At 39.9% G+C, this 15,157-nt stretch overlaps 1 pseudogene; it reads left to right on the forward strand.

Moving 5' to 3' along the window:
* The first annotated feature begins 3,149 nt into the window (after positions 1-3,149).
* LOC122471167 lies at positions 3,150-14,081 on the forward strand (annotated as a pseudogene).
* Positions 14,082-15,157: the final 1,076 nt, after the last annotated feature.

A 15,157-nucleotide genomic window follows, 5' to 3' on the forward strand; every position in this document is an offset into this window, starting at 1 on the left:
CACTCATAGCTTTGTCTTTCCCTGGTTACAGTTATTAGTAACCCGTTTATTTGTTCAGAGGTCCAGTTCCTTGTCTGGAGCCCAAGAATGATTTGAGAGAACCTAGGTTATATTTCTGCTCAACTCCAGTTTAACATTAAGAGGTCCGAAGAGAGCGAAAAGCATATATGCTGGCATCCAGCTCTTTAAGGATATCAAAAGGGAATTTTCAAGTCATTTTTTGTACAATGTAGCTGTTCAAATTAGCATACAATCATTTTCTTTATAAATAAAAATTTTCAACTTTCAAAAAATTAATCTAAGTCAAGGGTAAATGGGCATCTATTGTACTATTCCCTCAGCTTTTCTTTACATTTGAAATTTTTCAAAAAGTGGAAAATTATTTTTGGAATATTTATGTCAAACATTCTAATTTCTTCTATGTGCAGTGGCAATAAAATTTACTTGGGGACATGGAAAAAAAAGTATCTGATGCAAACCCAATTTCTGTGCTTTCAGGGGGCACCCCTAACTCAGTCCATACCACACAGGAGAGTGACCCAAAGTGTGGGAGACTTAACACTATAGCGGTGCATGAAATAATTTTAAGTTTATAAATGAATATTGTTCCATTTCAACAGTTGTACATTTATTTTGGAAATTGATTATGGCAAGCAATACTAGTAATGAGTTTCCTCTTTAAATACATTATAAGACAGTAAAAGTAGGTTTAAACAACATTGAGTAAATTAACTACTGGTAATAGTTATGGCAAAAATCATGAAGGTGCTATACCAATGAGTGAAATTGGGGAAACATTGCTCTGATCAAGTCACCCACCTGTTTAAAATTTTTCAATGATTCCCCATGTTTTTCAAGATAAAGTTCAAATTCATTAACATGGAATATAAACCTCTATTTCCAGTGCTTTTTAAGCATTACCCCTCAAATTAGCTGCACCCCTGAGAGTCCAGTCACTGGAATTTCATTCAACAGTTCAGGTTAGGTGGGACACACACACACACACACACACATATGCATACACACACCTATTTAGAATGTTCCCTTGTAATAAATATAACCCACACCTCAAAATTTAACTGTGACCCAAACAAAAAATTGTTAATATGTGGTAGGAATTGAAATATAATTCATGATATCACCTACATAAATAATATAATTCTAAGTTTATTCATATTTTGTACCACCGCAAATTTCCTATTGTTATACACTACAAAGTAGGACTGCCATCTTGTGGACAGATCTACCACTTCCACATCATATCAGTGTCCTACCCAATTCATTGACTGTTGCTTATGAGGGGAGGAAGGGTGTGTGTAACTGAGATGGGATACCATTGTTAACATGTGTGGTATTGGTAGGTAGTGTACATTTTCCACCTCATGCTTTTCTTCAGCTCCCAACCAGTTGTATAGCTAATTACATAATTATAGTGCTGGGGGAGGCTGGATCCTTGAGCTCCAATTCTCATTTTGCGTTGTCACTCCCTATACCTTTTGAATAATTAATGCTTGGAGGAGTAAGCCCCCCAAATGGAGGGAAGTAGTAAAAGAGTTGAGAATTGAAGACACAGAAAGAGAAAGCGGGTGACCAAGAGGATAAGAAATAAAGGAGAAAAAAGGGAGGGAAGAAGAGTGTTCTTTATCTAGATGAGGCTCCAGATTGCCTACATCTCCTTACTCATTACTTTTTAAATGTATTTTTAAAACCTCTTTTCCTCTTTTATAATGCCCATGGCCCAGACTAGCATAAAAACAAGGGTGTAGGTGACAGAAGACCTTGAAATTTCTCCAGGTTGCCTTACCAGCTCATGTCAGATTTCTGCCACAACTCTCGAATTTTACTGCAGAAGAAAATGAGGTCCTTGAAATTGTTTCTGCATAGGAGACACTGCAAGCCCTGGGAGAGGAAAGGAATAAGAATATGGAAAACCAGAGGAGTACATTGCTGGAAAGCTTTGTTAGTTTTCTTAATATGGAGTCAAATCTGACCCGTGGAGCCCAACTTCCTGCCTTGAGCTGGAGTTGGGCGGGTGAGGAGGAACATCATAAGGTAGGAGGCTATGGGGAGGCAAAATAGACTCTAGGAACATGGTTTGATCTTGTACTTGGGAACATCATCTTGCCATATTAGAGCCAGAGGCATGAATCACGGCTCCTCCTAATCCATAATTTTGATTGTTGGCATTTCCTTCCCTGTTCCTCTCAGAATCCTACCCAAGCAAATAGCACTATAGCCTGGAGTTTATTCTCCCTTCTGGGAACTTTGCTGCCTTGTATTGATAATTGGTTGTTTATTCATGTTTCATTTTCCTTAACTAGATTAAAGAAAAAACCATTATTGGCATTTTCAGACAAATAGAAGTTAAAGGGATAGCACAATGAACTCCCATTTACCTATTGCCCATTTTCAACCAGAATCAACATTTTACCTTTCTTTGATTTTAAGCTCCTTAATGGAGAGAACTATGACTCATAAATGTTTAAGGTAGCTACCAATCATAATTGGGGAGGGGGATGGTTATGTAAAAAATTTTTAAATATGGAATGCTTCACTAATTTTTTTTTTCAACGTTTTTTATTTATTTTTGGGACAGAGAGAGACAGAGCATGAACGGGGGAGGGGCAGAGAGAGAGGGAGACACAGAATTGGAAACAGGCTCCAGGCTCCGAGCCATCAGCCCAGAGCCCGACGCGGGGCTCGAACTCACGGACGCGAGATCGTGACCTGGCTGAAGTCGGATGCTTAACCGACTGCGCCACCCAGGCGCCCCTGGAATGCTTCACTAATTTGTAGATCATCCCTAAGCAGGGGCCAAGGGCATGGTTATTTTTGACACCTCACTTTAGTGGTCAAGATCTGAAGTCAAAGCTGCTCTAGGTAATGTTTAATTCTCCCACTTTCTCTTGGATCCATGCATTTTATTAAACAGAAACATACAGCCCTTTTGTCTTAAAAACTCTGCTTTTCACATTTCTCTTAGTTGTATGTGGGATCCATGTAAGTGCTACGCGCCTTCTTGGTTGATGTCAGATGTGAAAGGGAGAATCCAAGGGAGATCACTTGTGTCATAAGATTGCAAAGACAAGGAAGGAAGGAACCTCAGGATTCACACCTTACTGAGAAAGAATATTCTGGAGTCAGCCTAGATGCCAGTGCTGTATTCTTATGATGTCCAGTTTCGACCTCATGATATCAAAAAACGTGAAATTCTGCAAGCAAGGTAGGCTGATCTATCTTCTCTGAAATTATTTTATGACTCAGGTAGCCCAAACTACTTTAGCAAGGAGGCCTTGACACTGGTAAGTTTGGGAAAGGAGAAAGTGTTTGTCATCTCTTCAGTATGGCTTTAGTGGAAGTCTTATTTGAGTGGTGACATCACTAAAGATATGTTGTTACCTGCTACTAATTCCCAAGAATAAAAATGACTTCTTAGGTGTTAAAATTGCAAGCCTTAACTTGTGAATCCCCTGGAAGCCTGCCCATTTTTTGCCCCAGAGCCAAATACGTATCAGAATTAGGTGGAGTACTAGTTAAAATGCAGATTCCTGGGTTCTCCACCACTCTGACTGAATCAGACTCTACAGGGTTTGGAATCTAGGAGTTTTCATTTAAAATTTTTAAAAAAATGTTTTTATTTATTTTTGAGACAGAGAGAGACAGGGCATTAGCAGGGGAGGGGCAGTGAGGGGGAGACACAGAATCTGAAGCTGGCTCCAGGCTCTGAGCTGTCAGCACAGAGCCCAATGTGGGGCTCGAACTCACGAAGTGTGAGATCATGACCTAAGCTGAAGTCAGACGTTTAAACGACTGAGCCATCCAGGGGCCCCAAGGAATCTTCATTTTAAAGAAAAGCCCCCCAGGTGAATCTAGTGCCTAGTCATAAAGTCTGGGAACAGCTGGCTTAGCCTCTCTGCCCCTGTGTAGTAATTAGCATATAGCAGGAGTGCATGCCTTTAATGTTTATTTATTTTTGAAAGAGAGAAAGACAGAGTGTGAGCAGGTGAGGGGCAGAGAGAGAGGGAGACACAGAATCTGAAGCAGGCTCCAGGCTCTGAGCTGTCAGCACAGAGCCCACTGCGGGGCTTGAACCCACGCACTGTGAGATCATGACCTGAGCCAAAGTCAGTTGCTTAACTGACTGACTTACCCAGGTGCTCCAGGAGTATATGCCTTTAAATTTTTACTGTTTACACACAAAACACAAGGAGAGAAAACTTGCTATCACTTAAAAATTTATTATTATTTTTTACTTTAAAGAGAGAGAGGGCACAAACAGTGGAGAAGGGCAGAGGGAGAGAAAGAGAGAATCTCAAGCAGGCTCCATGCTCAGCACAGCCCATTGTGGGGCTCGTGGGGCTTGATCCCATGACCTGGGATCATGATCTGAGCTGAAATCAAGAGTTGGACGCTCAATCGACTGAGCCACCCACACGCCCCTTGAGGTCATTTTAAACTCAGAAATTACAATCCTTTTGCTTTTACTGAATTCCTAGATTGTTAGATTCTCCTTGTTTAATTGTATTTATCTGTTCTTCCCTACCCATTGCTGTCCTTCTATCTCTTGATGTGGAGATTTCACAGATGTCTGGGGATTCAAGTACCAAACTTAGACCCCTGGTTACTTTCCCTTCCTTTCCTGCCCTCCATCCTTCAACATTTCTGGTTTTTGTGTTTGTTTGATTTTCATTTAGTTTCAAAATATCTCCACATTTAGAAAGCTCTGAGGTAAGAACTAGAGTTACTACCTATGTTTCTATATCAAGTTTATAATTAATGTTACTCTTTCCACCTGTAAAACATTCTGGGCCAGGAGGCAGGACTACATTGATTGCAATACATTCTGGTCTATAAGCTACTATAATTAGGGTTACTACACAAACCGAGATAATTTTGAGAGTAAAAGGGAGAACTATAAATGTTTATATAATTTTGAGAGAGAGAGTGAGCACGTGAGCAGGGGAGGGGCAGAGAGACTGGGAGAGAGAGAATCCCAAGCAGGCTCAGCACTGTCAGCACAGAGCCCGACACAGGGCTTGAACCCACGGACTGAGATCATGAACTGTGCCCAAATCAAGAATCAGACACTTACTGACTGAGCCACCCAGCTGCCCCAGGGAGAACTATTAGTAAGTAAACCAGGACAAAATAAATCTGGGACCATATGACCAGCAATTTCACTCTTAGACATACACTGAAGACAAATGAAAACATGTCCACAGACAGACTTGTGTGTGAATGTCCACAGCAGCATTAGTCATAATAGCCCAAAAGTGAAAACAACTCAAATATCCTTTAACTGGTGAATGAATAAATACAGGGTATATCCATACACTAGAGCAATAAAAAAATAACAAAATACTGATACTACATGTATACAACATGGATGAACCTTGTGTAGGTAGAACACTAGTTTCTGGAATCTGAATACATTACATGGCAAAAGTGATTTTACAGATGTGATTAACTTAGGGATCTTGAGATGAGCTTATCATAGTGGACCCAATGCAATCACATGGGTACTTATAACAGGGCAATGGAAGCAAAGGTCAGAGTGAGAGTGGTGCTAAGAACCAAGGAATGCAGGTGGCCTCTACAAGCTGGACACACAAGGAATGGTTTCACCCCCAGAGTGTCCAGAAGGAACACAGCTTTGCTGATACTTGGATTTTAGCCCCACTAAGACTCATTTTGGACTTTTGGCCTCTAGTACTTTAAGATAATTTGCACTGTTTTAAGCCACTAAGTGTGTGGCAATTTGCAGCAATTAGAAACTAGTATAAACCTCAAAAACATACTAAATGAGGGGTGTCTGGGTGGCTCAGTTGGTTAAGCGTCTGCCTCTTGATTTCAGCTCAGGTCACGATCTCACGGTTTGTGAGATCCAGCCCTGTGTCCAGCTCTACGCTGATAGTGCGGAGCCTGCTTGGAATTCTTTCTGTCCCTCTCTCTTTGCCCCTTCCCTGCTTGTGCATTCTCTCTAAATAAATTAAATAGATAAACATTTTAAAAAGCCATACTAAATGAAATAAATCTGGCATACAGGATATTTATATGAAATGTCCAGAGAAGAGAAATCTATAGAGACAGAAAGTCCTAGGGGTTGCCTAAGACTGGGGGTGGGAACAGGGATCTTATCAGTGAGATCTTATTAGTGTGAGGAGAACAGCAAAGTGTTCTAAAACTGGATTGTAGTGATGGCTGAATTGACTAAGAATCATTAATTAGTACACTTAAAAGAAGTGAATTATAGGATATGTGAATTACAACTAAAAAGTGGGCAGATAGTCACCTTAACAATAAGACAATGGTTCATCACAATCTCCCAGAAAACCTGTTAAAAAGATGCCTTGGTCCCACTCCTCTAGATGCTTCTTCGTTGGGTTTGAGAAGGCCAGGGCACCTGCATGTTTAATAAGATCCCTAGATACAGCCTGACCCATACCATGGAATATTTCTCAACATGTGATTCGTATCATCTGCATTATAATCACCCCAGGTGCTTTGAGAAGCACAGAGGCCTGGTCCCAGTGCGGTTTTACTGAATTGGAATCTTTGGGAGTGGGGTCCATTATCTGCTGTTTTTTTTTTTTTTCTTCAACGTTTTTATTTATTTTTGGGACAGAGAGAGACAGAGCATGAACAGGGGAAGGGCAGAGAGAGAGGGAGACACAGAATCGGAAACAGGCTCCAGGCTCCGAGCCATCAGCCCAGAGCCTGACGCGGGGCTCGAACTCACGGAGCGCGAGATCGTGACCTGGCTGAAGTCGGACGCTTAACCGACTGCGCCACCCAGGCGCCCCCATTATCTGCTGTTTTTTTTTTTTTTTAATTTTTTTTTCAACGTTTATTTATTTTTGGGACAGAGAGAGACAGAGCATGAACGGGGGAGGGGCAGAGAGAGAGGGAGACACAGAATCAGAAACAGGCTCCAGGCTCTGAGCCATCAGCCCAGAGCCTGACGCGGGGCTCGAACTCACGGACCGCGAGATCGTGACCTGGCTGAAGTCGGACGCCTAACCGACTGCGCCACCCAGGCGCCCCATTATCTGCTGTTTTAATGAATTTAGTAACTGGTGCTCTCTGCAGCCAGCAATGTCCTTGTTTTTATCTTGTAGTAAACTTCCAAATGCTGTCCCACATGATAGAGACTTTGCTGATGTATTTGTCCCTCAGAAGTCAGAGGTTTCTTTTTTTTTTCTCCCTGTTGTATGAGCTGGGATAAAAATTATAGAGATGTTGCTCAATGATCTAAGCTCAAAACATGTGTTTGTCCTGTTAAGTCTCCCATACATCTGAAGGGCTATTTGTACACTGCTGTCCTTGCTTTAGAAGATAACTCATTAGGGAGCTTCTTTAAAAGTGATTATTTAATGTCCAAGGAACACTTTTTAAGAACTTTTTTCTTTCTTTTAAAAAAAATTTTTTTTTAACGTTTATTTATTTTTGAGACAGAGAGAGACAGAGCATGAACAGGGGAGGGTCAGAGAGAGAGGGAGACACAGAATCTGAAACAGGCTCCAGGCTCTGAGCACAGAGCCTGACGCGGGGCTCGAACTCACGGACCGCGAGTTCATGACCTGAGCCGAAGTCAGACGCTCAACCGACTGAGCCACCCAGGCGCCCCTAAGAACTTTTTTCAATGCTTATTTATTTTTGAGAGAGAGAGAGAGACAACGTGAGCGGGGGAGGGGCAGAGAGAGAGGGAGACACAGAATGTGAAGCAGGCTCCAGGCTCTGAGCTGTCAGCACACACCCCGATGCAGGCTTGACCTCATGAACCCTGAGATCATGACCTGAGCCGAAGTCAGACCCTCAACCAACTCGAGCCACCAGGGTGGCTGCAGATTGGTTGCACAACAATATGAATACACTTAACACTACTGAATTCTACACTTAGGAATGGTTAAGATGGTATATTTATGTTACATGTTTTTTCTTTTACCACAATGAGGATAAGATAACACAATTCTTTTCTAGCACAGTGTTTTTACCATATGCACGTCAAAGCTAAGTTAAAAAAAAAAACCCTGGGATCCTTGCATTCTAGAAGGAACAATCCTTGAAAAAAATCAGAATTAACTTCTTACTGAAAATATGCACAGAACTCATATTTTTGATTCACAAGGATGAGGTGAGAAACCACTTTATGTTCATTTAAATATTATTTTTTGATTAGTTGTATTTTTAAAATATTTATTTACTTTTAACATTTATTTTTGAGAGAGAGAGAGAGAGAGACAGAGAGAGAGAGAATCCCAAGCAGGCTCCACAATTTCAGTGCAGAACCTAATGCAGAGCTCAAACTCACGAACCATGAACCATGAGATCATGACCTGAGCCAAAATCAAGAGTTGGACGTTTAACTGACTGAGCCCTCCAGATGCCCCATTTTTAAAATATTTAAACAAAAACACGTGATCCCTTTAAGTGGAGAAACAGCCTAAGAGAGTGACCCTAAGTGTGAAAGAGTGAAGGCACAGGTGGGGTATTCGTTTGCCAGAAGATTTTAGAGCTAATCAAAGAGAAATATTACTCTGATACAGAGCAAGAGTGGTCAAGAGCAGCCAAAGAGGGTTGAGAATGATTCCCAAATGGGTGTTGAAATTAGAATTTAGAGAACAACTTAAAGAAATATAATTGTATTGAAATTATTAAGCAAATGTTAACTATTGGAAATTAATGTATTTTTAAACATTTTTAAAGTTGATGTTTTTTGAGAGAGAGAAAGAGCGAGAGTCGGGAGGGGCAGAAAGAGAGGGAGAGAGAGAGAGAATCCCAAGCAGGCTCTGCATTGTCAGCATAGAGCCTGATGTGGGGCTCAAACTCACGAACTGTGAGACCATGACCTGAGCCGAAGTCAGATGCTCAACCAACTGAGCCACCCAGATGCCCTGAAATAAATATTTTCTAAGTTGAAAATAGTTTGGAGATGGATAGTTATGTATGATACACATTACAAGTGTATGAATTGTACACACATTATGAATGTATTGATACTACTGAACTGTACACTTAAAATGGTTAAGACAGTACATTTTATGATATGTGTATCTTGCCATCATAAAATAACCTGGAAAAAGTATCAGGAGCAGAAAAATTAATTTTGCTTAAAAAATATCCATTAATGGTATACCAACCATGCTTGAAGCAGTATACTATATAATGTGAAGTGTGGAAAGATGAGTAAGACTTTATATTTTAGTGGGACAGACAGAAATAACCAAGAGAATTAGGAGGTTCAAGAGAAGAGAAATTTAACTTTACAGTTTTAATATTTGCCACTTAAATCCACCTTGATATTTTGTCATCACTTTAAAGCCAGGGATATGAGAAAGAACGAAATATGGCCCTTTGTAGCAACTGAAGAGTGTGATGCTAAGTGAAATAAGCCATACAGAGAAAGACAGATACCATATGTTTTCACTGTTATGTGGATCCTGAGAAACTTAACAGAGACCCATGGGGGAGGGGAAGGAAAAAAAAAAAAAAAGAGGTTAGAGTGGGAGAGAGCCAAAGTATAAGAGACTCTTAAAAACTGAGAACAAACTGAGGGTTGATGGGGGGTGGGAGGGAGGGTAGGGTGGGTGATGGGTATTGAGGAGGGCACCTTTTGGGATGAGCACTGGGTGTTGTATGGAAACCAATTTGACAATAAATTTCATATATTGGGGAAAAAAAAATAAAGCCAGGGATCTATACCATCAAAGAAAAAAATCAGACTAGAGCATTAAGTACACATGAAGTAAGATTGGCTAGCACAAACAGAAAGTATGTGACCCCAGGGCACTACATTAGAGGAAGTAGTTCATACTTGAAAATATAATGTGAATTAAAACAAAAAGGAAAATATAAAGTAAGGATGGCAATAAAAATGCTTTTAAAAGACATATTCCTTTTTTTAAAAGCTAGTTAAGTAGAGTAAAATGACTACACTTACTCTTTTATTTGTATCCTTATCTATTATTTAATTCTGCAAAATCTGGCTCTTATCCCTGCCAGTGTATTAAACGTCCTCTGAGGGGCGCCTGGGTGGCGCAGTCGGTTAAGCGTCCGACTTCAGCCAGGTCACGATCTCACGGTCCGTGAGTTCGAGCCCCGCATCGGGCTCTGGGCTGATGGCTCGGAGCCTGGAGCCTGTTTCCGATTCTGTGTCTCCCTCTCTCTCTGCCCCGCCCCCGTTCATGCTCTGTCTCTCTCTGTCCCAAAAATAAATAAACGTTGAAAAAAAAAAATTAAAAAAAAAAAAACAAAAAACGTCCTCTGAGATATTAGTAAGGACCAACTGATAGTCTAACATGAGACTACCAAATTAAATTTGGCACAACTAACAACAAATTCCCATTAAATGTTTGCTGTAGGTATTATATGCTTGGTGTTAAAAAAATAAATGCTCTTCTGGTAAGTCTCTTCTAATGACTTTTGATTGTACTTGGAATAAAATCCAAACTCTTATCAAGGCCTAAAATGCCTCTGCACACCTTTCCAATGTTCCTTTTGCTTCAGCCCTAGATGTCAGATGATCTAATCACACCAATCTTTTTTTCCAGCCTCAGGGGCTGAACAAGTGTTATTCTCTCCAGCTGGAAGGTACTCCTGAGCCTGACCTCTGCTAGCTGGCTGGTATCTTCTTACCTTTTACCTCTCAGTTTAAATGTCACTTTTCCAGAGTCATTTTTTGATAGTCTTCCTCACAGCACAATGGTTTCTCCCTGTTCATAGCACTTATCTTAACTATTAACATAGAATAATTAGTAATCACAATTGCTAGTATTAGTTACTAGAAGGTACTAGTAATAATAGCTTGTGTATCCACTTCTGTCTTCACTAGAATGACAGCCGTGAGATATGCTTGTTTTGTTCATCACTGAATGAGGACATTCATCCCTGAATACCTACTGTGTCTCCTGGAACATAGCAGATACTCAACCAGTATGTGGAATGAATGAAATTAATTCAAGCCACTGAATGTATTATTGTAAACCAGACTATGAGAAGAAAAGAATAAGGACGTTGGAATCTTGAGAAGGTAGCTATTTCTGCTAGACCTCCATTTAGGCAGATGAAGTACCAAACTCATCCTCCTTAATAAGTTGGCAGTAACTGCTCAGGAGCGTTGAACATTTTTCAATAGCTGACCTAGACAGCTGTTAATGTCACATCTTCCAACCACTTGTCTGGAGTTTCATGAAATTCACAGATGATCCCCCTGCTATAACTTTGGTGCCATGTTCATTCATTTAACCTAGCAATCACAAAATTTCAGGCAGATTCAAAGCAGTCCCTCCTCAGAAAAAATATTGGTTCTCTGACCTAACCTACCGAAAATCATGTGGGCTCGTAACTAAATCACACCAAACTTGTCAATTCTGGTCTTGGCAGAGATACTGTGAGAGTAAGTATGTTGATTCATGAAGCAGTTAAATTCCAATGAGCAATTCCAGATCTGATAATTAAATTCTTATTATAACCTTGGGAACATTTTAAATTAAGTTCCCTCACCTGAAGTGGCAACGAATCATTGCTATGTTCAAAGTCCTGGTCAAATATAACAGCGGCCATTACACAATCAAAATCCTTAAAATATTTAACGTATTAAAAAAATTTCTTCTGAAGTAAAGCCATGAACTATGAAGGGAGAAAATCTAAGCAGTAAGCTTTCAACATAAAGGCAATAATATCTGATGCTCTGAGGGAATGAGACATATCAGACAACAGACAAATTTGTTAAGCCTGCCAAGGATGGCAAAACTTCAGTTTCCTGATTCTCTGTAAAATTCCTCACTTGTAGAGTCAACTTTCACTTGGAGAATTTCAACTGTAGTCTACAGTTAAGCATCATTCACTGTTGGCCCCACTACCGTAGACAAGAAGATGTAAAACCTAAGTAAGGATCTGTACCAATAATTTAATTAAAATTCCTCATTTTATGGGTCATATCCTAATTCATAATTTTTTTACTCATGCGGTAACTAATTTCCTCTTGGGTTGCTTAAAATTATGAGGGCCAAGTGTAAATTACACGGAAAATTACTTAAACTAATTGCCATATAGAATGTAACTGTTAATAATTTCTTACTTTTAATACTATTTAATAAAATCTGTTGTGGCATTTTAGTAAGATTTTTTACTACTTCATTGTTGGAAAGGATATAAACCAATTCCCAGTTTCTTTGGATACTGGTATTAAGGAAGTAAGAAGGTGGACTCTGGAGGGACTGACTTGCAATTGTGAGAACATCTATATGCTTTATAGAACGAGAATTTCAAAATACCAAGAGAATGACAGTAAACAGCTGTTCGAGTATGAATTCCATGATTAGAAGAATCCATTGTTGCTTCTGAAACAAAACGAAAGACACAAGAACATAGTGTTTAATGTCACATCAAGGTTTTATTCCTTCCTCTCTCACTCCTTAATACCCACTGCTCCATGTACTAAAAAGTATCAGTATCTTCTAGTCAAAAGTTGTCTCTTTCTTATTTAGTCACTCCACACTCCAATCAGCTATTCCCCCTAAGATGCTTTCTGCTGACCAATGGGGAAGTATTTAGAAACTACTTTGGCAAAAGACTTAATTATCAAACTTTTTGGGGTTAGTATGTTGTATCCATTCTCCAGCCCATTTTTCCCAACTAGTCCAATTTCTGTGAAAGCTGGATCCTGTCTCAGACTTCTTTTTGGTTTTCATTATGAGTATTTGTGTCTATGTGAATATTGCATTATTCAGTATTTGTGTCTTCCTGAAACCTGTCACATCTGATCGAATGTTTGCCTTGACTTCCTCTTATTAGTGGTGGTCTTCCTTTTCTGACCTTTAACCAATGTGGGTTTCTGGACTTACAAATATATATGCCAATCACCCACCTTCTTAAGGAAAATACTAATAACTCCCTAACTCTAGTATGTGATTGATTTTTGATGATCCAAATGCTCATTTTGAATCTATGATCCTGGAATAGAGAGTATCAGTTACCATAACATAGGTACTCATCAGGTATTAGGTTCCCTGCTCTGCCGCTTATTTTTTCAGATGAGTATACTCACTTTTTCTTCAAGTTTACTTATTTATTGAGAGAGAGAGAGAGAGAGAGAGAGAGAGAGAGAGAGAGAGAATTCCAAGCAGGCTCCATGCTGTCAGTGCAGAGCCCTAAGCAGAACTTGATCCCACAAACGGTGAGATTATGACCTGAGCCAAAATCAAGAGTTGGATGTTGAACTGACTGAAATCAAGAGTTGGATGTTAATTGAGCCAGACAGGCACCCCTGAATATATTTACTTTTAAAGCAAATTCTCCCAAAGAAGAAGTGTAATCTTCTCACACACCACTGCCATTCTTCTATTTGAAGGGGCAATTCACCAGTGGTAAAGACTAAAGAGGAGAAATGTAGAATACCCAACAACATGTTCACTGGGGTCAAATATCAGAAATGCCATACTCCTATTTTTATATCACTCTTTCATACACGTATTATTCCATACACAGGTAACAAGAATATAACTTAAAAAAATAGCTTCCCCATCTCGAAGAGTAGAAAAATATCTAACACACAGTTTATTGAATGAATAATCCTCCTGCCTAAAAAAGAAAAAAAAAACACAGCTGTTTTACTATACCCGCCAACGTGGGCCACGTCTGCACCAAGACCGTGAAGAAGGTGGCCCGGGTCATCATTGAGAAGCACTACATGCACCTGGGCAATGATTTCCACACCAAGAAGCACGTGTGCGAGGAGATCGCCATTATTCCCAGCAAGAAGCTCCGTAACAAGATTGCAGGCTATGTTACACATCTGATGAAGCGGATCCAGAGAAGCCCGGTGAGAGGCATCTCCATCAAGCTGCAGGAGGATGAGAGAGAAAGGAGGGATAGTTACGTACCCGAGGTCTCAGCCCTCTGGATCAGGAGATCATTGAAGTAGATCCAGACACTAAGGAAATGTTGAAACTTTTGGACTTTGGCAGTCTGTCCAACCTGCAGGTCACCTAGCCTACAGTTGGCATGAATTTCAAAACACCATGTGGAGCCATTTGAATCTTTGCTGTGCTGTAATACCTTCAATAAACCTTGGACAGTAACCTAAAAAAACAAAAACAAAAACAGCCAAATCCTATTTTTATATTCATACTTTGGGGTACCTTTCTTACAAAACCTGTACAACAAAGTCTGATGTATTCTCATGAAAGGCAGCATCAGAAGAAATGTCATCTTTCCACATGTTGCAGGAAATTAACTGGGTATGCAGTAAAGTGAAATTGCAAAATTTCCAGTGATTCCATGGGCTTGAGTTATAACTCTAGTTAATCACATCAACTAGTGAGTAGGAACTATTTACCTCTACAAACTTGGGTACATTAGATTTCCAAGACTGGCCTATGCTTAGTTACTCTCTCTTACCATCTTATTTCCCTTATGGCATTTATCAATCTGTAAGTATCTTGTTTGTTTATTATCTTTGTTACTAAAACATAAACCAGGAAGGGACACCTCTTCTGTGGAGTTCTTTACTCTGTGTTCAGTGTTTAGCAGTGCCTGGCACATAGAGTTTGTGTTCAATATTTTGAAAAAAATGACTGAATTTCTTCCTAACACACACTCTACCATCATTTTTTTTTCTGCTATGATATGCAACTTTTGTATCTTTTATATCTATTTGTACTTTTTCTCAAAGACTAAACTCTAGGCAGGAGGATCTCTCTCTCTCTTTTTAAATCTCAGTATCTCTAGAATCAGCGAAGTGTCCAAAGAGAGTACTTACTCAATAAGATTTTGTTGGGTTGGCTAAGGTAAAGATTTGAATATACCCACCATTCAATGTAGTATTGGTGGTGGTGGTGGAAGGGCAGAACCTTTTATAGCTACAGTGACCACTGTACCCTGGATTCCCTGGGATAGCCCTGGTCTCTCTAGCTCTCGTTCTGACATTTAACAGTGTAGTTGGAGTGACATTTTGAGGCTTACTAACAAAACTGTGGGCCATGAGAAAGCCGTTAAGGCACAAGATTTTGCTGACAAAATCTTTCCAAATTCACCTTCCCAACCTCCTTAACCCTCTTAATGGTTCCCCAAGTTCAGATCCATGTAGCTGTTCTTCTATCATTTACTCCCCATAGACTGCCACCAAGTTTTGCCACTCCTTTCTTTAAAAATGGTT

Source organism: Prionailurus bengalensis, chromosome E3 (assembly GCF_016509475.1).
Source record: "Prionailurus bengalensis isolate Pbe53 chromosome E3, Fcat_Pben_1.1_paternal_pri, whole genome shotgun sequence".
NCBI classification, from domain to species: domain Eukaryota; kingdom Metazoa; phylum Chordata; class Mammalia; order Carnivora; family Felidae; genus Prionailurus; species Prionailurus bengalensis.